Source organism: Molossus molossus, unplaced genomic scaffold (assembly GCF_014108415.1).
Source record: "Molossus molossus isolate mMolMol1 unplaced genomic scaffold, mMolMol1.p scaffold_m16_p_2, whole genome shotgun sequence".
Taxonomy (NCBI): Eukaryota; Metazoa; Chordata; class Mammalia; order Chiroptera; family Molossidae; genus Molossus; species Molossus molossus.
The window spans coordinates 66,040,772-66,061,641 of NW_023425355.1; the positions used below are offsets into that span (position 1 = coordinate 66,040,772).

General features: G+C 37.7%; 2 pseudogenes; both read left to right on the forward strand.

Annotated features, from left to right (window-relative positions):
* Positions 1-13,599: 13,599 nt before the first annotated feature.
* Positions 13,600-14,331, forward strand: LOC118636649 (annotated as a pseudogene).
* Positions 14,332-19,262: 4,931 nt separating this feature from the next.
* LOC118635336 lies at positions 19,263-20,626 on the forward strand (annotated as a pseudogene).
* The last annotated feature ends 244 nt before the right edge of the window (positions 20,627-20,870 follow it).

Genomic DNA, 20,870 nt, shown 5'->3' on the forward strand with positions numbered 1-20,870 from the left:
TTCAAACAGCTTTAGCAATGTATGTGACTGGTTTTTGTCAAAGAAGTTCAAATGGCTAAGAGACATATGAAGAAATGCTCAACATCACTAATCATCAGAGAGATGCAAATTAAAACAACAGTGAGGTATCACATCACACCTGTCAGAATGGCCGCCATCAACAAATCATCCAACAACAAGTGTTGGCAAGGGTGTGGAGAAAAGGGGACTCTAGTACACTGCTGGTGGGAATGCAGACTGGTGTAGCCAGTATTGACAACAATATGGTGTTACCTCAAAAAAATTAAAAATTGAACTTCCATTTGACGCAGTGATCCCACTTCTAGAAATATATCCTAAGAAGCCTAAAACACCAATCAGAAAGAATATATGTAACCTCATGCTCATAGCAGCACTATTTGCAATAGCTAAGATCTTGAAACAGCCCAAATGTCCATCAGTAGATGAATGGATAAAAAAGCTGTGGTACATAAAAACAATAGAATACTATGCAGCTGTAAGAAAGAAAGATCTCTTATCCTTTGAGACGACATGGAGGGAATTGGAAAGTATTATCCTAAGCCAAACAAGCCAAACAGAGAAAGACAAGTATCATATGATCTCACTTATTTGCGGAATATAATGAACATAACAGTCTGAGGAATGGGGTAGTCATAGAGACGTGGAAGTGGGATACAGACTGACAACCCCCAGAAGAGGGGGTGGTGGGGGAGAGATAAACCACAGAACTTATATGCATGTATGCATGAACAAAGGTCATGGACAACAAAGCTGGGGTCAGGGTGGGGGGGGGATCAGTGGGGGGAAAAAAGAAACATCTGTAACAAAAATAAATAAATTAATTTTAAAAATTAAGAATAAAATAAATGCATTACATGTTGAAAATATCTTTTTATAAAATATCTTTTTATAAAATTTACTACATTTAAAAACACAGAATTTAATAAAGAGCATGCCATTACTTGAAAAAAAAAGTTATCTTTTTAAAGGTTTGTCTCTTTTTTATGTTTTTTTTCTTTATTGATTTTAGAGAGAGAGGAAGGGAGAGGAAGAGAGAGGAAGAGAGAAAGAGAAACATCAGTCAGAGAGAATATTGATTGGTTGCCTCCTGCATGCCCCTCACTGGGGATTTGGCCCACAACCTGGGCATGTGCCCTGACTGGGAATTGAACCAGCAACTTCTTGGTGCATGGGTTGACGTTCAACCACTGAGCTACACCAGCAGGGCCAAAGGTTTATCTCTTTTTAAATAGTATACAAAATTATAAGAACTTGCTAACAACTGTCATTTAAATATTTTTAACTAATCCAAATTAATATAAGAACAACTTAAAATATAGATTCTAAACATAGCTGTTATTAAACAGTATAGGTTAACTGCTTGCTTATGTACATGGGACAGAAGTCCCCATGCCAGTAAAACATCTTCATTCACCCAATACTGGATTTAAACTTGAAGACAATGGAAATGTAACACATTTGGCAATTCATGTCTTTTAATGTTCAAGTATTTGAGATTAGTAAAATACAAAATGAGTCACAAGACTCATTGCATTTAATATATGTGGGGTGATTTTGCTGAATATTAATTCTACAGATATTTATTGGGCATTTAGTATGACTTAGGCACTTGTGTAGGTGCTGGAGATACAAAAGTTAACAAAAGAAAATCCCTGTCCTGAGAATCATACAATCAATTGGTTTGCTATGGATGAGGATGGGGGAAGGGTGAAAATAAACAAGTAAATATATCCATTGTTCATTTTATCCATTTAACAAATATTTATTGTAATTCCCTAAAATTTATGAAAATTTGGCCTTTAAAATATTCATGTGGGGAAATATCAATCAGTCAACAAACATTATTGTGTACCAACTATATGCACAGACTTGTGTGTCTTGCTTCTGGGGATCCAGAAGAGCTCTGTGACACTGCCTCTGCACTCAAGAAGCCTCTACTGAGCTGGGGAGGCAAGAACAAAAAATATAAAATAAAAGCAAACAATCTAGACAAATAAGAACAAAATTCGGTAGCATTAACAACAAAAACAATGAGAAGAGAATGTCATTCAGGCCTGGAGTAGTTAAGAGAGTTTTCAAACAGGAGAAAGTGGAGCTGGGCCTTAAATAATGAGGACTTAAGTGAGGGTGAAACATCAGAGAGAACAGCAAGAGTGAGTGTGAGAAGAGAAGTTTGGGCACCTGATATTTGTAGGATTGTGAGCATAAGTGGGCTGACTGGGATGGCAGGTTCATACTGCGGAAGAGAAATAATGTGTGGTTAGCTTCTGAAGGACCTTGAAAGTGACACAAAGAGTGTATCTGTGTTATAAAACAGAAGCCTCTCTCAAAGATTTTAAACAGAGTAAAAACTTTGTGGCCATAAATGTAGTATGCTACAATGATCTGCTCTTGGAAAATTGTTTTATTTAAGTAGCCTATGACACACAATCTGAGCAAACTTTATGCATCCAACATATTCTCAAGGAACCAAAGGTGAAAGGAAGTGGATGCAGGTGAGAGTGTTTCTCTCCAATTCACAGACTCTCTTAGGCCAAGACAGGCAGTGATTCATGTTAGGTCAGCAAGAAAAGTAAGTACAGAAACACACTGAAAAGTAAAGCTTTCTGTTGCATTTTAAAAAGCATTCTGTATCATCTTTATTAATGCACACAGGATTATAGAATAACTTAAATGGCAACCTCTAATTGAGCAGGCAATTGTTCACTTGTTGAAGTTGAGGCCAAGAGATTTCAGTGACTGGTTCAAGTTAATAGTTATTAGGAAGAAGTGTTGAAACTACCCACTTATCAAAGACCCCAGTTATTAAAGACAAACAATTGTATTCCTATTTTTGTTACTGACTCAAATATTTTTCAATCTTAATTTCTATAATGGAAATGCTTTTTTAAAATGTAGTTGAAATTTCAATGATGATTTTCTTTCAGTTAGATTTTGTTACAGAACAAGTTCACTCCATGAGTTAAATTAAAATGATAACTTTTAAACTATAATGGCACCCTGTAAATTCCTGCTACAGGATTTTAACTAGCACTCCAGTGGTTTGAAAAGGTTCATGGTCCTCCCAAAGTACATACTGAATTTAACTCAACTGAATTTTCAAGGCCAATTTTCTCACTGGTGAGATTTGGTTGAGCATTCACTATTCACGAACACACACACCCACACACACACACACACACACACAGCAAAACAATAATCAAAAGCTATCATTAAATGTTTATTTATTCTTGGAATACAGATAAACAGCTCAAGTAAGTCTGTAGTCAAACTTGTCAATCACATAAGGATGATTATTTGTCAAAGAGGTGAACAAAAGGAGCATCTAACACATTAAATGGTGTAAAGCAGCAATTTTCAACCTTCTTTATCTCATGCACACATAAACTAAATACTAAAATTCTGCACATCAAAAAAATATTTTTGCCAATACGAAAAAAATAGATATAATTTTTATTCATTCATACAGGATGTCTATTATTGTGTGGGCTGTCATGTTTTTTACTTGATAATGTTAGGGGAAAGAGGTCAGTGCTCCTGACTAAATAGTCAGGTATTTCATGTTTTAAAAATTCTTGCAGCACACTGGTTGAAAATCACTGGTATAAAGGGATTCATCACTGTATCTAGTAGGCATTCAATGAAGGCTTCCTTACATGAATTCAACACTGGTATTATAGCCAATAAATTCAGATTCTCAGTTTCAATTCAAAGTCCCTACTCTAGACTTCTGGTCAAGATAGCGGTGTAAGTAAACACTGTACTCACCTCCTCATACAACCACATCAAAATGACAACTAAACTACAGAACATTCATCATTCAGAACTTTCTTAAATAGAGCTGAATGAAAGTTCTACAACTATAAAATTAAAGAAGCAACCATATCCAGACTGGTAGGAGGGGTGGAGGTAAGGACCTGCTGGTCCCACACCCACATGTGGCAGATAAAAATCAGGAGGGGCACCTCAGCTGGGAAAGTCCTCCCATAGGAGTGAGGGGTCTCTGTCCCACAACAAGCTCCCTGCTTAGGGTTCCAGTGCCAGAAAGAGAAGTTGACATAACTTAAATGTGACTCCTGAATCCATAAAAATCCTATAACTAAATGTAGGCAACAAAATTTCAGACATCATACGCAGCAAAATTTTCACTGATACAATGCCTAAGACCAGAGAAACAAAGAAAAAAAATGAACACATGGGACTACATCAAACTGAAAAGCTTCTGCACAACAAAAAGACAACCATCAAAATGGAAAGGGAACCCACTATATGGGAGAGCATAATTGCCAATGATACATCAGGTAAGGGGTTAATTTCCAAAATATATAGAGTACTCATACAACTCAACAAAAGGAAGACAAAGAACCCAATTAAAAATTGGGCAGAGGACCTAAAGAGATACCTCTCCAAACAGGACATACAAATGGCTAAGAGACATATGAAGAAATGCTCAACATCACTAATCATCAGAGAGATGCAAATTAAAACAAAAATGAGGTAGCACCTCACACCTTTCAGAATGACTGCCATCAACAAATCATCAAACAACAAGTGTTGGCGAGGGTGTGGAGAAAAGGGGTCTCTAGTACACTGCCTGTGGGAATTCAGACAGGTGTAGCCACTATGGAAAATACAATGGTGTTAATTCAAAAAATTAAAAATTGAACTTCCATTTGAGACTATATTCCCATTTCTAGGAATATACACTAAGAAGCCTGAAACACCAATGAGAAAGAATATATTTACCCCTATATTCATAGCAGCACTGTTTAAAATCACTAATATCTGAAACAGCCCCAGCGTCCATCAATAGACAAGTGGATGAAAAAGCTGTGGTACATATACAGAATGGAATACCATGCAGCTGTAAGAAAGAAAGATCTCTTATTTTTTGAGATGACATGTAGGGACCTGGAGAGTATTATCCTAAGTGAAACAAGCCAAGCAGAGAATGACAAGTATCACATAATCTCACTTATTTGTGAAATACAATGAACAAAACAAACTGATGAACAAAATAGAACCAGAGACATAGAAGCAGAGTACAGGCTGAAAAACCTCAGAAGAGGAGTTGGGGGAGGAAAGAGATAAACCACAGACCTTATATTCATGTATGTGTATCCAATGGGCATAGACAGCAAACCTAGAGTTTGGGTGGGGGTTGGGGGAGATTGGAAGGAGGGTGGCAATGGGGGAAAAGTGAAAAACATCTGTAATAAAAATAAATTAATAATAATAATTAAAAAAAAAAAAACACGGGGAGGCAGCCAAAATGAGGAGATAAAGAAACATGTCCCAAATGACAGAACAGAACAAAGCTCCAGGAAAATAACTAAATAAAATGCAGATAAGCAATCAATCAGATGCAGAGTTCAAAACACTGGTTATAAGGATGCTCATAGAATTCAGTGAGGACCTCAATAGCATAATAAATAACGAGTCAGAAATGAAGGCTACACTAACTGAACTAAAGAATAATTTACAGGGAATCAATAGCAGGGTAGGTAAAACTAAGAAGCAAACCATCAATTTGGAATACAAGGACGCAAAAACACCCAATCAGAACAGCAAAAAGAAAAAAGAATCCCCAAAAATGAGGATTGTATAAGGAGCCTGTGAAACAAGTTCAAGGGTACCAACATTCACATCATGGGAGTGCAAAAAGGAGAAGAGAAAGAGTAAGAAATTGAAAACCTATTTGAAAAAATAAAGACAAGACCCTTACTTGGTGAAGAAAACTGACATACAAGTCCAGGAAGCAAAACGAGTCCCAAACAAGATGAACCCAAGGGGGTCCACAACAAGACAATTCATTACCAAAATACAAAAGGTTCTTAAAAGCACCAAGAGAAAATTAGTTACTTAATACAGAGCTCCCATAAGACTGTCAGCTGATTTCTTTTTTTGAATTATTAATTAATTTATTTTTGTTAGAGATGTCTGTACTTTTTCCACCACTATTCTCCCCCCTCCATCCCAGCCCTGTCCCCAGCTTTGTTGTCCATGTCCATTGTTCATGCATACATGCATATAAGTTCTGTGGTTTATCTCTCCCCCACCACCTCCTATTCTGGGGACTGTCAGTCTGTACCCCACTTCCACGTCTCTGGGACTACCCCATTCCTCAGACTGTTATATTCATTATATTCCACAAATAAGTGAGATCACATGATACTTGTCTTTCTCTGTTTGGCTTGTTTCGCTTAGGATGACACTTTCCAGGTCCCTCCATGTAGTCTCAAAGGATAAGAGATCTTTCTTTTTCACAGCTGCACAATACTCCATTGTGTATATGTACCATGCCTTTTTTATCCATTCATCTACTTATGGACACTTGGGTTCTTTCCAGATCCTAGCTATTGTAAATAGTGCTGCTATAAACATGGGGGTTATATATATCCTTTCTGATTGGTGTTTCAGGCTTCTTAGGGTATATTCCTAGAAGTGAGAGCACTATGTTAAATGGCAGTTCAATTTTTAATTTTTGGAGGTAACACCATATTGTTGTCAATACTGGCTACACCAGTCTGCATTCCCACCAGAAGTGTACTAGAGTCTCCTTTTCTCTACAACCTCGCCAACACTTTTTGATTGATGATTGTTCATGGCAGCCATTCTAACAGGTGTGAGGTGATACCTCATTGTTGTTTTAATTTGCATCTCTCTGATGATTAGAGATGTTGAGCATTTCTTCAAATGTCTTTTAGCCATTTGTAGGTCCTGTTTAGAGAGGTGTCTATTTAGTTCCTCACCACATTTTTTAATTGGGTTCTTTGTTTTCCTTTTGGTGAGTTGTATGAGCACTCTATATACATTGGTAATTAACCCCTTATCTGATATATCATTAGAAATTATGCTCTCCCATACAGTGGGTTGCGTTTCCATTTTGATGATTGTATCATCTGCTGTGCAGAAAGTTTTAAGTTTGATGTAGTCCCATGTACTCAATTTCTCTTTTGTTTCTAATGCCTTAGGTGATGTATCAGTGAAAATTCTGCTGCGTATGACATCTAAAATTTTGTTGCCTACAGTTTCTTCTAGGATTCTTATGGGTTCATGAGTTATATTTAAGTCTTTTATCCATATTGAGTTTATTCTTGTGTATGGTGTAAGTTGATGGTTTAGTTTCATTTTTTTTTTTTTTTTTTTGCATGTAGCTGTCCAATTTACCCAACACCATTTATTAAAGAGGCTGTGTTTACTCCACTGTATGCTCTTGCCCCCTTTGTCAAATATTAATTGAGCGTATTGCCTTGGGTCCATTTCTGGGTTCTCTGTTCTGTTACACTGGTCTATATGCCTGTTCTTGTGCCAGTACCAGGCTGTTTAGATTACAGTGGCTTTGTAGTATAACCTGAAATCTGGTAATGTGATTCATCCAACTTTTTTCTTCATTTGCAAGATTGCTGTGGCTATTCGAGGTCTTTTTTTGGTTCCATATGAACTTTTGAAGTATTTGTTATAGTTCTGTGATGTATGTCATTGGTATTTAATGGGGATTGCATTGAATCTATAGCTTGCTTTAGGTAGTATGGACATTTTAATGATGTTAGTTCTTGCAATCCATGAACAAGATATGTGCTTCCACATTTTTATATCTTCCTCTATTTCTTTTTTCAATGACCTGTAGTTTTCTGAGAATAGGTCCTTTATTGCTATGGTTAAGTTTATTCCTAGGTATCTTAATTTTTTGCTGCAATGGTAAATGGGATTATTTTTTAGTTTCTCTTTCTGTGAGTTCATCATTGGTGTATAAGAATGCCATCAATTTCTTGACGATAATTTTGTATCCTGCTACGTTGCCAAATTTATTTATTAAGTCAAGTAAATTTTTGATGGAGTCTTTGGCATTTTCTACATATACTATCTTATCATCTGCGAATAATGACAGTTTAACTTTCTCCTTTCCAATTTGGATCCCTTTTATTTTTTCTTCCTGTCTGATTGCTGTGGCTAAGACATCCAGTACTATGTTAAATAAGAGTGGCGAAAGTGGACATCCCTGTCTTGTTCCTGTTCTTAATGGAAATGTTTTTAGTTTCTGTCCATTGAGTATGATGTTGGCTGTAGGTCTTTCATATATGGCATTTATTATGTCGAGATATAATCCATCTATTCCCCCACTGATGAGCGTTTTTATCAGAAATGGGTGCTGGGTTTTGTCAACTGCTTTTTCAGCATCTATTTACATAATCATATGATTTTTTCTTTCATTTTGTTTATGTGGTGTATAACATTTATTGATTTGCGAATATTGGACAAGCCTTGCATCCTGGGAAAAATCTTACTTGGTTATAGTGAATTATTATTATTATTATTTTTTATTTGTTGCTGGATTCAATTTGCTAGTATTTTATTCAGAATTTTAGCATCTATGTTTATCAGGGATATTGGTCTGTAGTTTTCTTTCTTTGTAGTGTCTTTTTCTGGTTTTGGAATTTGAATTATCCTGGCTTCATAGAACGATTTTGGAAGTGTTCCTTCTTCTTGAATTTTTTTAAATAGTTTGAGGAGAACGAGTATTAGTTCTTTGAATGTTGGGTAAAACTCCTTCGTGAAGCCATCCGGGCCTGGGCTTTTGTTTGCTGGGGAGAGTCTTGATTACATCTTTAATATCTTTTGTTGTTATTGGATTGTTCAAGTTTTCTATCTCTTCCCGGTTCAGTTTTCGAAGGCTATGTGTTTCTATAAACTTGTGCATTTTGCTTAGATTGTCGATTTGTTGCCATATAATTGTTCATAATATCTGTTAACAATCCTTTGTATTTCTTGGTATCAGTTATTATTTCTCCTCTTTCATTTCTGATTTTGTGTATTTGGGTTCTCTCTCTTTGTTTCTTGGTGAGTCTAGCTAAGGGTCCATCAATCTTGTTTATGTTCTCAAAGAACCAGCTCTTTGTTTCATTGATCCTTTGAATTTTTTTTTTTTTTTGGTCTCCATGTCATTTATTTCTTTTCTGATTTTTACTATTTCCTTCCTTCTACTTGCTCTGGAGATTTCTTTCTGTTTGCTTTCTAGTTCTTTAAGTTGTGAGGTTAGATAGTCTATTAGAAATTTTTCTTGCTTCCTGAGGTAGGCCTGTAGTGCTATAAACTTCTCTCTCAGAACGGCTTTTGCTGCATCCCATAGATTTTGTGTTGTGTTCATTTTCATTGGTTTCCAGGAATTTTTAAATTTCGTCCTTGATCTCCATGCTAACCTATTCATTGTTCAGTAACATGCTATTTAGCCTCCATATTTTCAAATTTCTTTGCTTGTTCTTGTTGCAATTGAATTCCAGTTTCATGCCATTGTCATCTGAGAAGATGCTTGATAAGATTTCAATCTTGAACTTGTAGAGACTTATTTTGTGCCCTAACATGTGGTCTCTTCTTGAGAATGTCACATGTGCACTAAAGAAGAATGTGAACTCTGCAGTTTTGGGGTGTAATTCTCTGTAGATATCTCTTAAATCCAATTGAAGTAGCACTTCATTTAGAGTCTGTATTTCCTTGTTAATATTTTGTCTAGAAGATCTATCCAGTGATGTCAGCGGGGTACTGAAGTCCCCTGTTATGACTGTATTGCTGTTTATTTCTCCATTGAAGTCCTACAAAAGATTTTTAATATATGTTGGTGCTCCTAAATTTGGTGCATATATGTTTACCATGGTTATGTCTTCCTGTTGGATAGATCCTTTCAATGTTATGTAGTAGCCTTCTTTGCCTCTGGTTATGGTCTTCATTTCGAAATCTACTTTATCAGATATGAGTATAGCTACCCCAGCTTTTTTTTTTTTTTTTTGCTTTCCATTTTCTCGAAAGGTTTTTTTTTTTCCATTTTTTCACTTTCAACCTATGTGAGTCTTTTGTTTTGAGATGGGTTATTGTAAACAACATATATGTGAGTCATGCTTTCTTATCCAGTCAGCTACTCTGTGTCTTTTTATTGAAGCATTCAAACCATTCAAATTTAAGGTGATAATTGATATGTACTTATGTATTGCCATATTTGTTTAGTGTAGTTCTATTTTTCTTCCTTTTACTTCTCCTAATTACAGCAGTTCTTTTAGCATATCTTGCAGTTTTGATTTGGTGTTAATATATTCCCTTAGCCTTTTTTTTTTTTGTCTGAAAAGCTCTTTATTTGACCTTCTATTTTAAATGGTAGCCTTGCTGCCTATAGCAGTCTTGGATTCAGATCCTTGTTTTTCATGACTTTGATTACTCGTGCCACTCCCTTCTGGCCTGTAGTGTTTCTGTTGAGAAGTCAGTTGAGAGCCTTATAGGGTTTTCTTCATAGGTAACCTGTTGCTTATCTGTTGCTGCTTTTAGGATTCTCTCTTTGTCTTTACTTTTTGGCATTTTAATTACTATATGACTTGTTGTTGGCTTGTTTGGGTTCTTCTGACTTGGGGCTCTCTGTGCTTCTTGAATTTGAATGCCTTCTTCCTTCACCTAGATAGAAAAGATTTGTGTCACTATTTCTTCAAATATATTCTCTAACTCCTGCCCATTTTCTTCCTCTTTGGGGACTCCTATGTTATGAATGTTATTACGTTTCCTGTTGTCCCATAGTTCTTTTAAGCTATCTTCTTGTTTTTTAATTGTTTTTTTTTTCCTTTTGGTTTTCTGATTGGTTGATTTTTTCTACCCTGTCTTCTAATTCACTGATCTGGTCCTCAGCTTCCTCTACTCTGCTGGTTTGTCCTTCCAATGTGTTCTTTATTTCTGCTATGTCTTTCTTCATTTCCACTTGGTTGGTTTTCAAGGTTTTCCATATCTTTACTCATGGTGCTGATGTCCTTACTCATGCTGTTGAGCTTTCTTAAGATCATGGCTCTGAACTCTACCTCTGATAATTTTCTTAGCTGCATTTCATTGATCTCATCTTTGATAAAGTTCTCTTGTTCTTTCATTTGGGATTTGTTTCTTTGTTTCACCATTTTGGCTATCTCAGTGGGTTTGGAGACTGCCAAATTTTCCCTGTGGGTGTTGATGTTCTGCTGTTTGTGGCTCCCTCTACTGGGTTTGGATGAGCCTGGATGGGCCCACGTTAAACACATACTGTCAAGTCTTACATTCCTGGGTAGAGTTGCAAGCCCAGGAAAGGTTCAGTTATCCTCTAGTTTTTTTCCTTGTACCTAGTATTCTCAGTTACTCAGTGATTTGGAATGTGGCCCTGGTGTTCTGCATAAGAGGATTTCCAGAGAGTGGGATAGATGCTGGTTATTAATGGGCCTCATTTGCATTTTTTGCCTCACTAGGTAAAGGCTGAATATTCGAAGTGAGGGCCTGCTGCTTTTCCCCACAGCTCTGGGAAGGAGCACACTGGCCACTGTTCTTTTTGGCTGCAACACAGCAAAAACTCAGAGTGCCCTCCAAATCCCAGGTGTCCCCACAGAGATCTAACCCAGTCTGCCCTCCTTATGCTGTAGCCCCCAGGTGAGTGGCTGTGGCTATTTTAGCACTCTGTCATGTCTCTCTGTGCTGTGGAGCAGGCTTGGTCTTTATTCCCCAAGGGTGCTGCTCACAGCTAATATTGCTGCTGTTCATGGGTTCCCAGCCTCCCATATTCTCACGCCTCTGCAGATCCTTCCAATGTCCCTGGTTATATAGTCCTGTACTGCTGCTTTTCTGTTGATTTTTTCTGAAGATTTGTCTTTATTTTTGTTGTAATTCCTGTTTGGTCCGGGGAGATCATCTTCATAGCTTTTATTCACTTCACCTTCATTTTTCACATCCTCTATGCCTAGCTTGTGCACAGCTGGGTCACACAGGCCTTCCTCGTGCCCCAGCACCCTGCACATCCCTATGGTAACTAGATTGTGCAGTACTTGCTGGGTTGCACAGGCCTCTCTGGTGCTTCAGCACCCCACAGGCCCCATGGGTAACTAGATCGTACAGTCCCTACTGGTTCCACAGGCCTCTCTGGTCATTCAGCACCACGCAGTTCCTGGGGGTAACTAGATCATACAGTCTCTGCTGGGTAGCACAGGCCTCTCTAGTGCTTTAGCACCCTGCAGGTCTTGGGTGTAATTGCATAGCATAGTCCCTTCTGGGTCGCACAGGCCTCGCTGGTGCTTCAGCACCCCACAGGTTCTGTGCCTAACTGCATTGCACAGTCCCTGCTGGGTCACACAGGCTTCTCTGGTACCCCAGCACCCCGCAGGTTGTGATGGTGATCTGCTGGATAGCACCAGTCTCTCTGGGGCTCTGACTTCCCACTGCACTTGTAAGCTACTGGACCCCCAGGTCCAGCCGCTGGTGGCTGGGGCATGCTGCTGCCCAGTGGGGTTCAAATCCTGCTCAGTTTTTGTTGTAGTTTTTGGGGATAGGTCTCAGCTGCTCTTCTGTGTTTCTTTTGCCTGGGGATGGATGTATGCTCCCCAGCCTCTGTTGCTGCGGGTATATCTCGACCCTGATTAGGCTGCTACTATGTGGGATGGTGCTGAGCTCCAGGCTGTCTGTTGCTTCTAATACAAGTAGCTTGGGTGCTCCACTACTGTGCATTGTTCTGTTTTGACACAGAATGTCTACTGGTCCGATGGTGCCAGGTGCACTTGTGGGCTCAGGTTGCTGGGCCCTAGCTGCTCCCACTGCCTCCTCCCAGGGAACACCCAGGATCTTCTAAAATGGTGGGACCTCCCAGTGGTGCAGGGAGAAGTGCCCTGAAGGGCTGCTTACCATGGTAGCCGGCTTCTCCTGTTCACAGCACAGGAACTTTCATCTACACTTCCCTGCACTGCAGGCTTTTAGTTGTCCACCTTCATGTCTGCTCACACTCTCTCACATACTCACTCACTCTCTCACACACCCTCCCTCTGGTCTTGCAGGCAACCATCTTTCTACCTGTGTGTCAGCTGATTTCTTAAAAGAAACTTTGCAGGCCAGATGGAAATGGCAAGAAATATTTAAAGTGATGAAAAGCAAGGACCTACAACCGAGATTACTCTATCCTGCAAAGCTATCATTTAGAATCGATGTCCATATCAAGAGATTCTCAGACAAGAACACAGTAAAGGAGTTCATCACCACCAAACCAGTATTATATGATATGTTGAAAGGTCTTCTTGGAGAAGAAGAAGATAAATAAATATAAACAATAAAATAGCAATAAATACATATCTATCAACACTTGAATGTACAAACAAAATGAGCAGGCAGAACAGAAACAGATTCATAGATACAGAGAATTTTGTTGGTTGACAGATGGGAAGGGGGTTTGGGGGAATGGGTGAAAAAGATGAAGGGATTAAGTACAAATTGCTTTTTAGACTGATGAAACTCAATGGGAAATGGGGAGGTCAGATGGAAAGAGTGAAACCAAAGAACTTATATGCATATATACATAACCAATAGACACAGACAATAGTGTGGGGAAGGCAGGATGGGGGTGAAAGTGAGGAGGAGGGGGTCAAGGAGGAAAAAGGAGGGACATCTGTAATACATTCAACAATAAAGATAAGTTTAAAAAGAAAAAAAATAGGCCCCTCGCCATGTCGCTGGTACCTTCGCTGCTCGTAGCCCACAGTCCGTCGCTTCTCGCCTGTCAACTCCTGGAGGAAGCCCTGAGGACTAGAGTGAGAAGTTGGGACCATGATCTGAGGCAAGCTAATGGCCCTTGACTACCACAACCCTGCGGGCTTCAACTGCAAAGACGAAACAGAATTTAGAAACTTCATTGTTTGGCTTGAAGACCAGAAAATCAGACACTACAAGATTGAAGACAGAGGTAATTTAAGAAACATCCACAACAGTGACTGGCCAAGTTCTTTGAAAATTATCTCACAGATGTTAACTGTCCTTTCAAGATTCAAGATCGACAAGAAGAAATTGACTGGCTTCTTTGTTTAGCTGTTAGACTTGAATATGGAGATAATGCTGTAAAATACAAGAACTCAGTAGCTGATAATACAAAAAAATGCTGACAGTGCAGCTAAAAATGCAGAGCCATTGATCAACTTGGATGTTAATAATCCTGATTTTAAGGCTGGTGTAATGGCTTTGGCTAACCTTCATATTCAAGGACATGATGATTACCTGGTAATGCTCAAGGCAATTCGCATTTTTGTGCAAGAGCGCCTGACACAGGAAGCAATTGCTAAAGCAAGTCAAGCAAAAGAGGGATTGCCTGTTGCTTTAGACAAGCATATTCTTGGTTTTGACACAGGAGATGCAGTTCTTAATGCAGCTGCTCAAATTCTGAGATTGTTGCATATAGAAGAGCTCAGATATCTACAGACAAAAAATAATGAAGCCATAGTAGCTTTTCAGGCAATTATTGCCAATCCAACAGTAGACTACAGACTGGGGAAAGTTGGAAGATGAACATTTTAGGATTTCAGCCTCTCGCCTACTTAGTACAGTTGGAAACAAGGCATGCCCTGGTATATGTTTTGAAATCAAACACCACATTTTCAAGGGAAGAATCCCAGAAAAGTAATTATGTTTTAGAGATTTACTATCATTTATTTTTCTTTAATAATGTTTGGGAAAGTAAAAATATATATATATAATAAAATAAAGTCCCTACACCTCATTAGAAGTACTTAGAAAAATAGTGAACAGATAGAGAAAAACACTTTGTGGCTCAAAATGTAGATAGAGGACCAAATGTACTCTGATTTCAAGGACCAAGTAGTTTAATACATCAATGACAATACTTCTAGTGCACTGAAAGGGAGTTTTCTGGGAAAGTAAGTTTTCTATCTAAGTGTACACAAGAGTTCTACCTTTTGTGTCTCAAGTTACTCCTACTAGAGGCATTATTTCACATTCATATTATATGCATTGGTAAAGTATATATATATGTTATATATATATATTGTCTAGAGTTAATTGAAGAGATGGCTGCTTTAGTAAACAGTTACAAATACAGTTTTTGGGAGCACAGACAGTATAGAACCTTACGTTCTACATGTCCCAGTATTCACACAGGCCTTAGAGTATCCTTCCTTAAAGACCTCTAAAATAAGAATTCCATTTTTTCTCTTGATTTTTCAGAGTGGTTTATGCTGGATTGGAAAGATGGACCCTTCTTTAGAGAGAAATTTAAAGAAAATGTAAAATAAGTTGGCTTTTAAACATTTCTTCGAATTTTGGACAAGTAAGCAGTCAGTGTTCTTGCTAATGTTAAAGACGGTTGTGTAACTATAATAAAATCATTATAAAGTCATCTTCTTGGCTCAGATATAATAGTTCTATTCTATTTCTCAAGGTCAATCTCAACAAGTCTCAAAGGAAACATTACAAAACCCTCAAAGCAGTGGAGACCTGAAAGAAGATTGGTTCTACTGTACCATGAGAATAGAAAGTCAAACCTTAATCCTGAAAAGTAATAGTCATCTTTAATAAAAACAACTCTGTGAAATCTATCAATTCCAACTCTGGTTTGACTAAAAAAATAGTGAAATAATTTATATGCCAACTTTTGTATGGTGTGTAATTTAAATCAATTTCAGATTTTAAAAAGGAGAGTGTCAAAAACCAAGTCCACATCAAATATAAAAATAGTCCAAATAACTCTAAATGAGCTCACAACAGTTATCAAAGCCAGTGATGAATAAAATATCCTTTTATTAGTTTGACCAGAAAAGTTCATCTACTTGGCTAAAATGACATAATTGTTAGTGTACATATGAAGAGCTCATGATCTAATTACATCATATCTGGTATCTTGGCAATCTGTGTTCAGAATGGGTAGGCAGATTCCCAAAAGTTTAACCTAATTGTCCTGATTCATTGCTTTCATTGTCAAGTCATATATATTGGAGCTTAATTCCTGGTTGTGGTTGCATTTCACACCACTGAAAACCAGAAGGGCACTCTCAGTAGCTTTGAATCCCTGGGGAAAGGCAGTACTTTGCCTCTGAAATTATAAGGATTTATTGACTGTTGCTGGTCTGTATCTAATCATTAATTTCAATGCAACTGCTTTGACACCCTCTTTCAGTTTCAGAGAACACCATCTTCTTGGCACATATGGTTTTGTCCCAACTGCTTCTCTAATGTAGGTTATCCAAACTTTGGACTCTTCTTTTCTACCATACTCTACCTGATCCACTTTAATTTCTGAAAAGCTTTTTGAATCAGACTCAGTTTACCAGCTTATAACAATCTGACCTTCCTGGCCAAAGTCTATTGCTAGCTAAAATATATCATCTAACATATTTCTCCTGTTAACCAAATGTTAAAGGTTTTGATCTCTTATTTCCTGTTTATCTTATGAAAGATCATTTCTTCTACTATCCTCTGGTCAGGATAAACATACACACAGAATATTATATAAATGTAAGGCTTGAAACCATAAAATTCCTAGAAGAAAATATAGTTAATAAACTGTGTACCATCAACGTAATAGTATCTATTTAAATATATTCTCTCAAGCAAGACAAACACAGCAAAATTGAACAAATGGTCCTCATCAAACTAAAAAGCTTCTGCACAGTGAATAAAACCATCAACAAAATAAAAAGACGACCTATGAAATGGGAGAAAACATTCGCAAATGGTATGTATGATAAGGGGTTGATATTAAAAAATACAATGGACTCACAACTCATTAACAAAAAATAAACAATCCCATCAAAAAATGGGCAAAGGACACAAAAAAACATTTCTCCAGAGAAGGTATACAGATGGACAACAGATATATGGAAAGATGATCAATGTCACTAGTCATTAGGGAAATACAAATCGAAATCACAATGATATACCACCTTACACCAGTCGGAATGGCTATCACTAAAAATTCAATAAATAACATGTTGGTGAAGATGTGGAGAAAAGGGGACTCTCGTGCACTGTTGGTGGAATTGCAAATTGGTACAGTCACTACGAAAAATGGTACAGAGCTTTTTCAAAAAATTAAAACTAGATCTACCACAGGATCTAGCAATTCCACTTCTGGGTATTTATCCAAAGAAAACAAAACACTAATTTGAAAAGATACATGCACCCTATGGTCATTGAAGCATTATTTACAATATGTAAAATATGGAAATAACCTAAATATCCACTGATAGATGAATGTATATAGAAGTGGCACACACACACACACACACACACACACACACACACTGTAATATTACACAGAATTAAAAAGGAATTAAATCTTCCCATTTGCAACAACATGAATAAACTTAGGAGGTATTATGCTATGTGAAATAAATCAAATAGAGAAATTCAAATACCATATAGTTTCACTTATATGTAATATTTAAACAAACACACAAACAAACACAAAGACCATAGGGATGTTTACCAAAACAGAGGGCATAGGGGGATAAGTGAAAAGTGTGAAGGGGAATACAGTCAATAATATTGTGGTTTGTTTTCATGATGACAGATGACTTAGAATTATTGGGGCAATCACATAGTAAGGGATAAAAATGTTGAATCACCATATTGTATGCCTGAAACTAATACAACTAGTATAATATTATATACTTAAATTTAAAATTTTTCCATATCAATTTCTAATCAATTAGGATATTGGGAATTTTATTGAGTAAAAATTCCAAAAGTGAGTTTAGGATTTACAAAATAACCACTAAAACACAATCAGAATAAATTGGTATTCCTAGATGTTAATAACAGTTAATACTTACAGTGCTTTTATTCTGGGCCAGACACTGTGTTAAGTGTTTTTATATTCATTATCTCATTCATTCACTCCAACACCATGCAAAGTAGATAATAACAAGGAGCACTCTTAAAGTCTCATTTAAAAAATATATATCTGTTGCAAATCTCAACTCTAAACTTGTCACCAAATAGTGATATTGAGTTTTTCAATCTTTAAAGTTCTCAGATGTCATAATAATAGAGTCATGAACACTAATTTAAAAATCTTCAGGCTCTCAATGTTCTTCCCAGCTTCTTGAAATTATAATGTAAAAGTTCAGTACTGCCTATCTATGGAAGCCAGAGAATCCTGAACTGGTTATAATTTTTGAATATATCATTTCATACATGTCTGGCATATAAGTTAGAAAATTCTTGACACATTGGGTTTAAAATCTGCTATTCAAAAGAACATGTGGCCCAGAAATCTGGCATCCAGCTGGCAGAAGGTAAGTATAAAAGCCTTTGGGATTACTAAATTCTTCCCCCAATAATAAAACTTATTTACAAAAGATAAATGGATATCCAAATCCAAGTGAAAGCTTTGAACCAAGATTTAGAAATTATGAAAAAAACTGTGAACGTAGCCAGCGCCTTCAAAGAGTCCTCTCTCTGTTGCTAATGTGTAAGCTTGCTATATCAAAATTTGGAGAATACAAATCATAAACACTAGAAAAATAAAATAAAAATTTCTCCACAGGAAGGTTTCAGTACAAGATCTGAGTAAAAGCCTGAAAAGAAAGCAGGAATTTGAGAGCAAAACTCAAGCAAAATGCTTAAGTATAGCCAGGAAGAAATCTGTACACTAAAATAAGTACCAACATATATGGAAAGTCAGAAGATACCTATAGATTAAGAATCATGGCTAAGCAAAATAAACCAATCAGAGAAAGACAACACATGATCTCACTTATTTGTGGAATATAATGAACAAAATAAGCTTTTCAACAAAATAGACTTAGAGACATGAAAGTAGGGAACAGACTGACTCAGAGGGAAATGGGCTAGGAGGGCAGGAAGAGATAAACCAAATAATTTATATGCATATATGCATAACCAATGGACTTAGAGAACAATACTGTTAAGGGGGGACAGAAGTGGGGAGGAGGGTGTCAATGGGGGAAAAAGGAGAAACATCTGTAACAAAATAAATTAAGAAAAAAAATAAATAAAATCAGGTAAATATACCTCACAGGGATGATGAGGAAATTAAGGTTAATATTCTATCATCTATATCACCAAGTACTGAATGACTTAAATGATTAAACTTGACTGCTATATAATTCCATATATCAATGAAGGAGACCAAAATACTTTGATTCTATTGTAAATAACAATGTAATTTCACAAAAGATCATAAAGGTTCTCAGCATAATACAAACTTTTTTAACTCACAAAGACAGAAACTGAGCTTAAATTCCCAGGGTCTAAATATGAATGGTATTATTAATCCTATGTACAACTAAACAGTAGTATCACTAAAAACATTCAAGCCGGCTCCCCTGCGAGTTGTGGACGGTAAGGGGCGTTTGCTGGTCCAGGCGACAGGGCAAGCAGCAGAGCTGACCCTGCCGCTGCAATGTTCTGGAGGTGTGAGCCCTGTGGGAGGTCCAGGGCTCCAGGGCACTCGCTCAGATAAATTTTTCTATAACCTCATGGAGAGAAAGGACTTTGAGACATGGCTTGATAAGATTTCTGTTACATTTCTTTCTTTGATGGACTTGCAGAGAATGAAACTGGATCACCTGATTAGTCTGAGTGGGGCAGTCCAGCTCAGTAATCTCTCCAATAACCTGGAGACTCTCCTCAAGCGGGACTTCCTCAAACCCCTGTCCTTGGAACTTAGTTTTTATTTGTTAAAATGGCTCGATCCGCAGACTTTACTCACATGCTGCTTTGTTTCTAAACATTGGAATAGGTGGTAAGTTCCTGTACAGAGGTGTGTCAAACTGCATGTAAAAATTTGGGTTGACAGATAGATGACTCTGTTCAGGACTCTTTGCATTGGAAGAAGGTTTATTTGAAGGCTATTTTGAGAATGAAGCAACTGGAGGACCATGAAGCCTTTGAAACCTCATCATTAATTGGGCACAGTGCCACAGTGGATGCACCTTTCTACAAAGATGGAGGATAAGTACAGGTTCAGATGACTTGTCTGCAAAACTGTGGGATGTGAGCACAGGACAGTGCATTTATGGTATCCAGATCCATGCTTGTGAGGTGGTGAAGTTTATTGAGCAGAAGATTGTGACAGGTTCCTTTGACAACACTGTGGCCTGCTAGGAATCGAGTTTTGGAGCCAGGACCCAGCACTTTCTGGGGCACACAGGGGTGGTGTTCAGTGTTGACTACAATGATGAACTGGATATCTTGGTGAGTGGTTCTGCAGACTTCACTGTGAAAAGTATGGGCTTTATTTGCTGTGATATACTTGAACACACTCACCAGGCACACAAAATGGGATACCAAGGTGGTTTTGCAGAAGTGCAAAAAAGCTCTTGCACAGCTCTGGAAACTACATCCTCTTAAATGCAGACAAATATGAGATCAAGATTTGGCCAAATGGGAGAGAAATCAACTGCATGTGTTTAAAGATACTGTCTTTGAGGACAGAAGTATCTGTCTGCAACCAAGACTTCATTTTGATGGCAAATACATCGTCTGTAGTTCAGCACTAGGCCTCTACAAACCTGACTTTGCCAGTTACGATATTCTCAGAGTCATCAAGACTCCTGAGATAGCAAACTTGGCCTTGTTTGGTTTTGGAGATGTCTTTGCCCTGATGTTTGACAACCGCTACATGTATATTTGCGGACAGAGCCTGATTAGTCACTGGCCCTTACCAGAGTACAGGAAATCAAAGAGAGGCTCAAGCTTCCTAGCAGGCAAAGCTCTCTGGCTGAATGGTCTGGATGGGCACAATGACACAGGCTTGGTCTTTGCCACAAGCATGCCTGACCACAGTATTAACCTGGTGTTGTGGAAGGAGCACAGATGATGCCATGAGCCACCACCGCTGACTGACTGCCCGGGCTTCCAGTTTTGAGTGCAACCTCTTTGGCAGCCGACAGCATGAACCAAAGTTCTCACCTAATGGTATCATTACGCAGTGCATAATCATATATCTGTGTTTGCCAGGGGGTCCGGACTCTGGGTGGGGTAGGGCTCATTTCACTGACATACACTGCAGCATGCTATGGGGTACACTATTGACTTCATTTGTATTTAGTTATTTTGGTCAG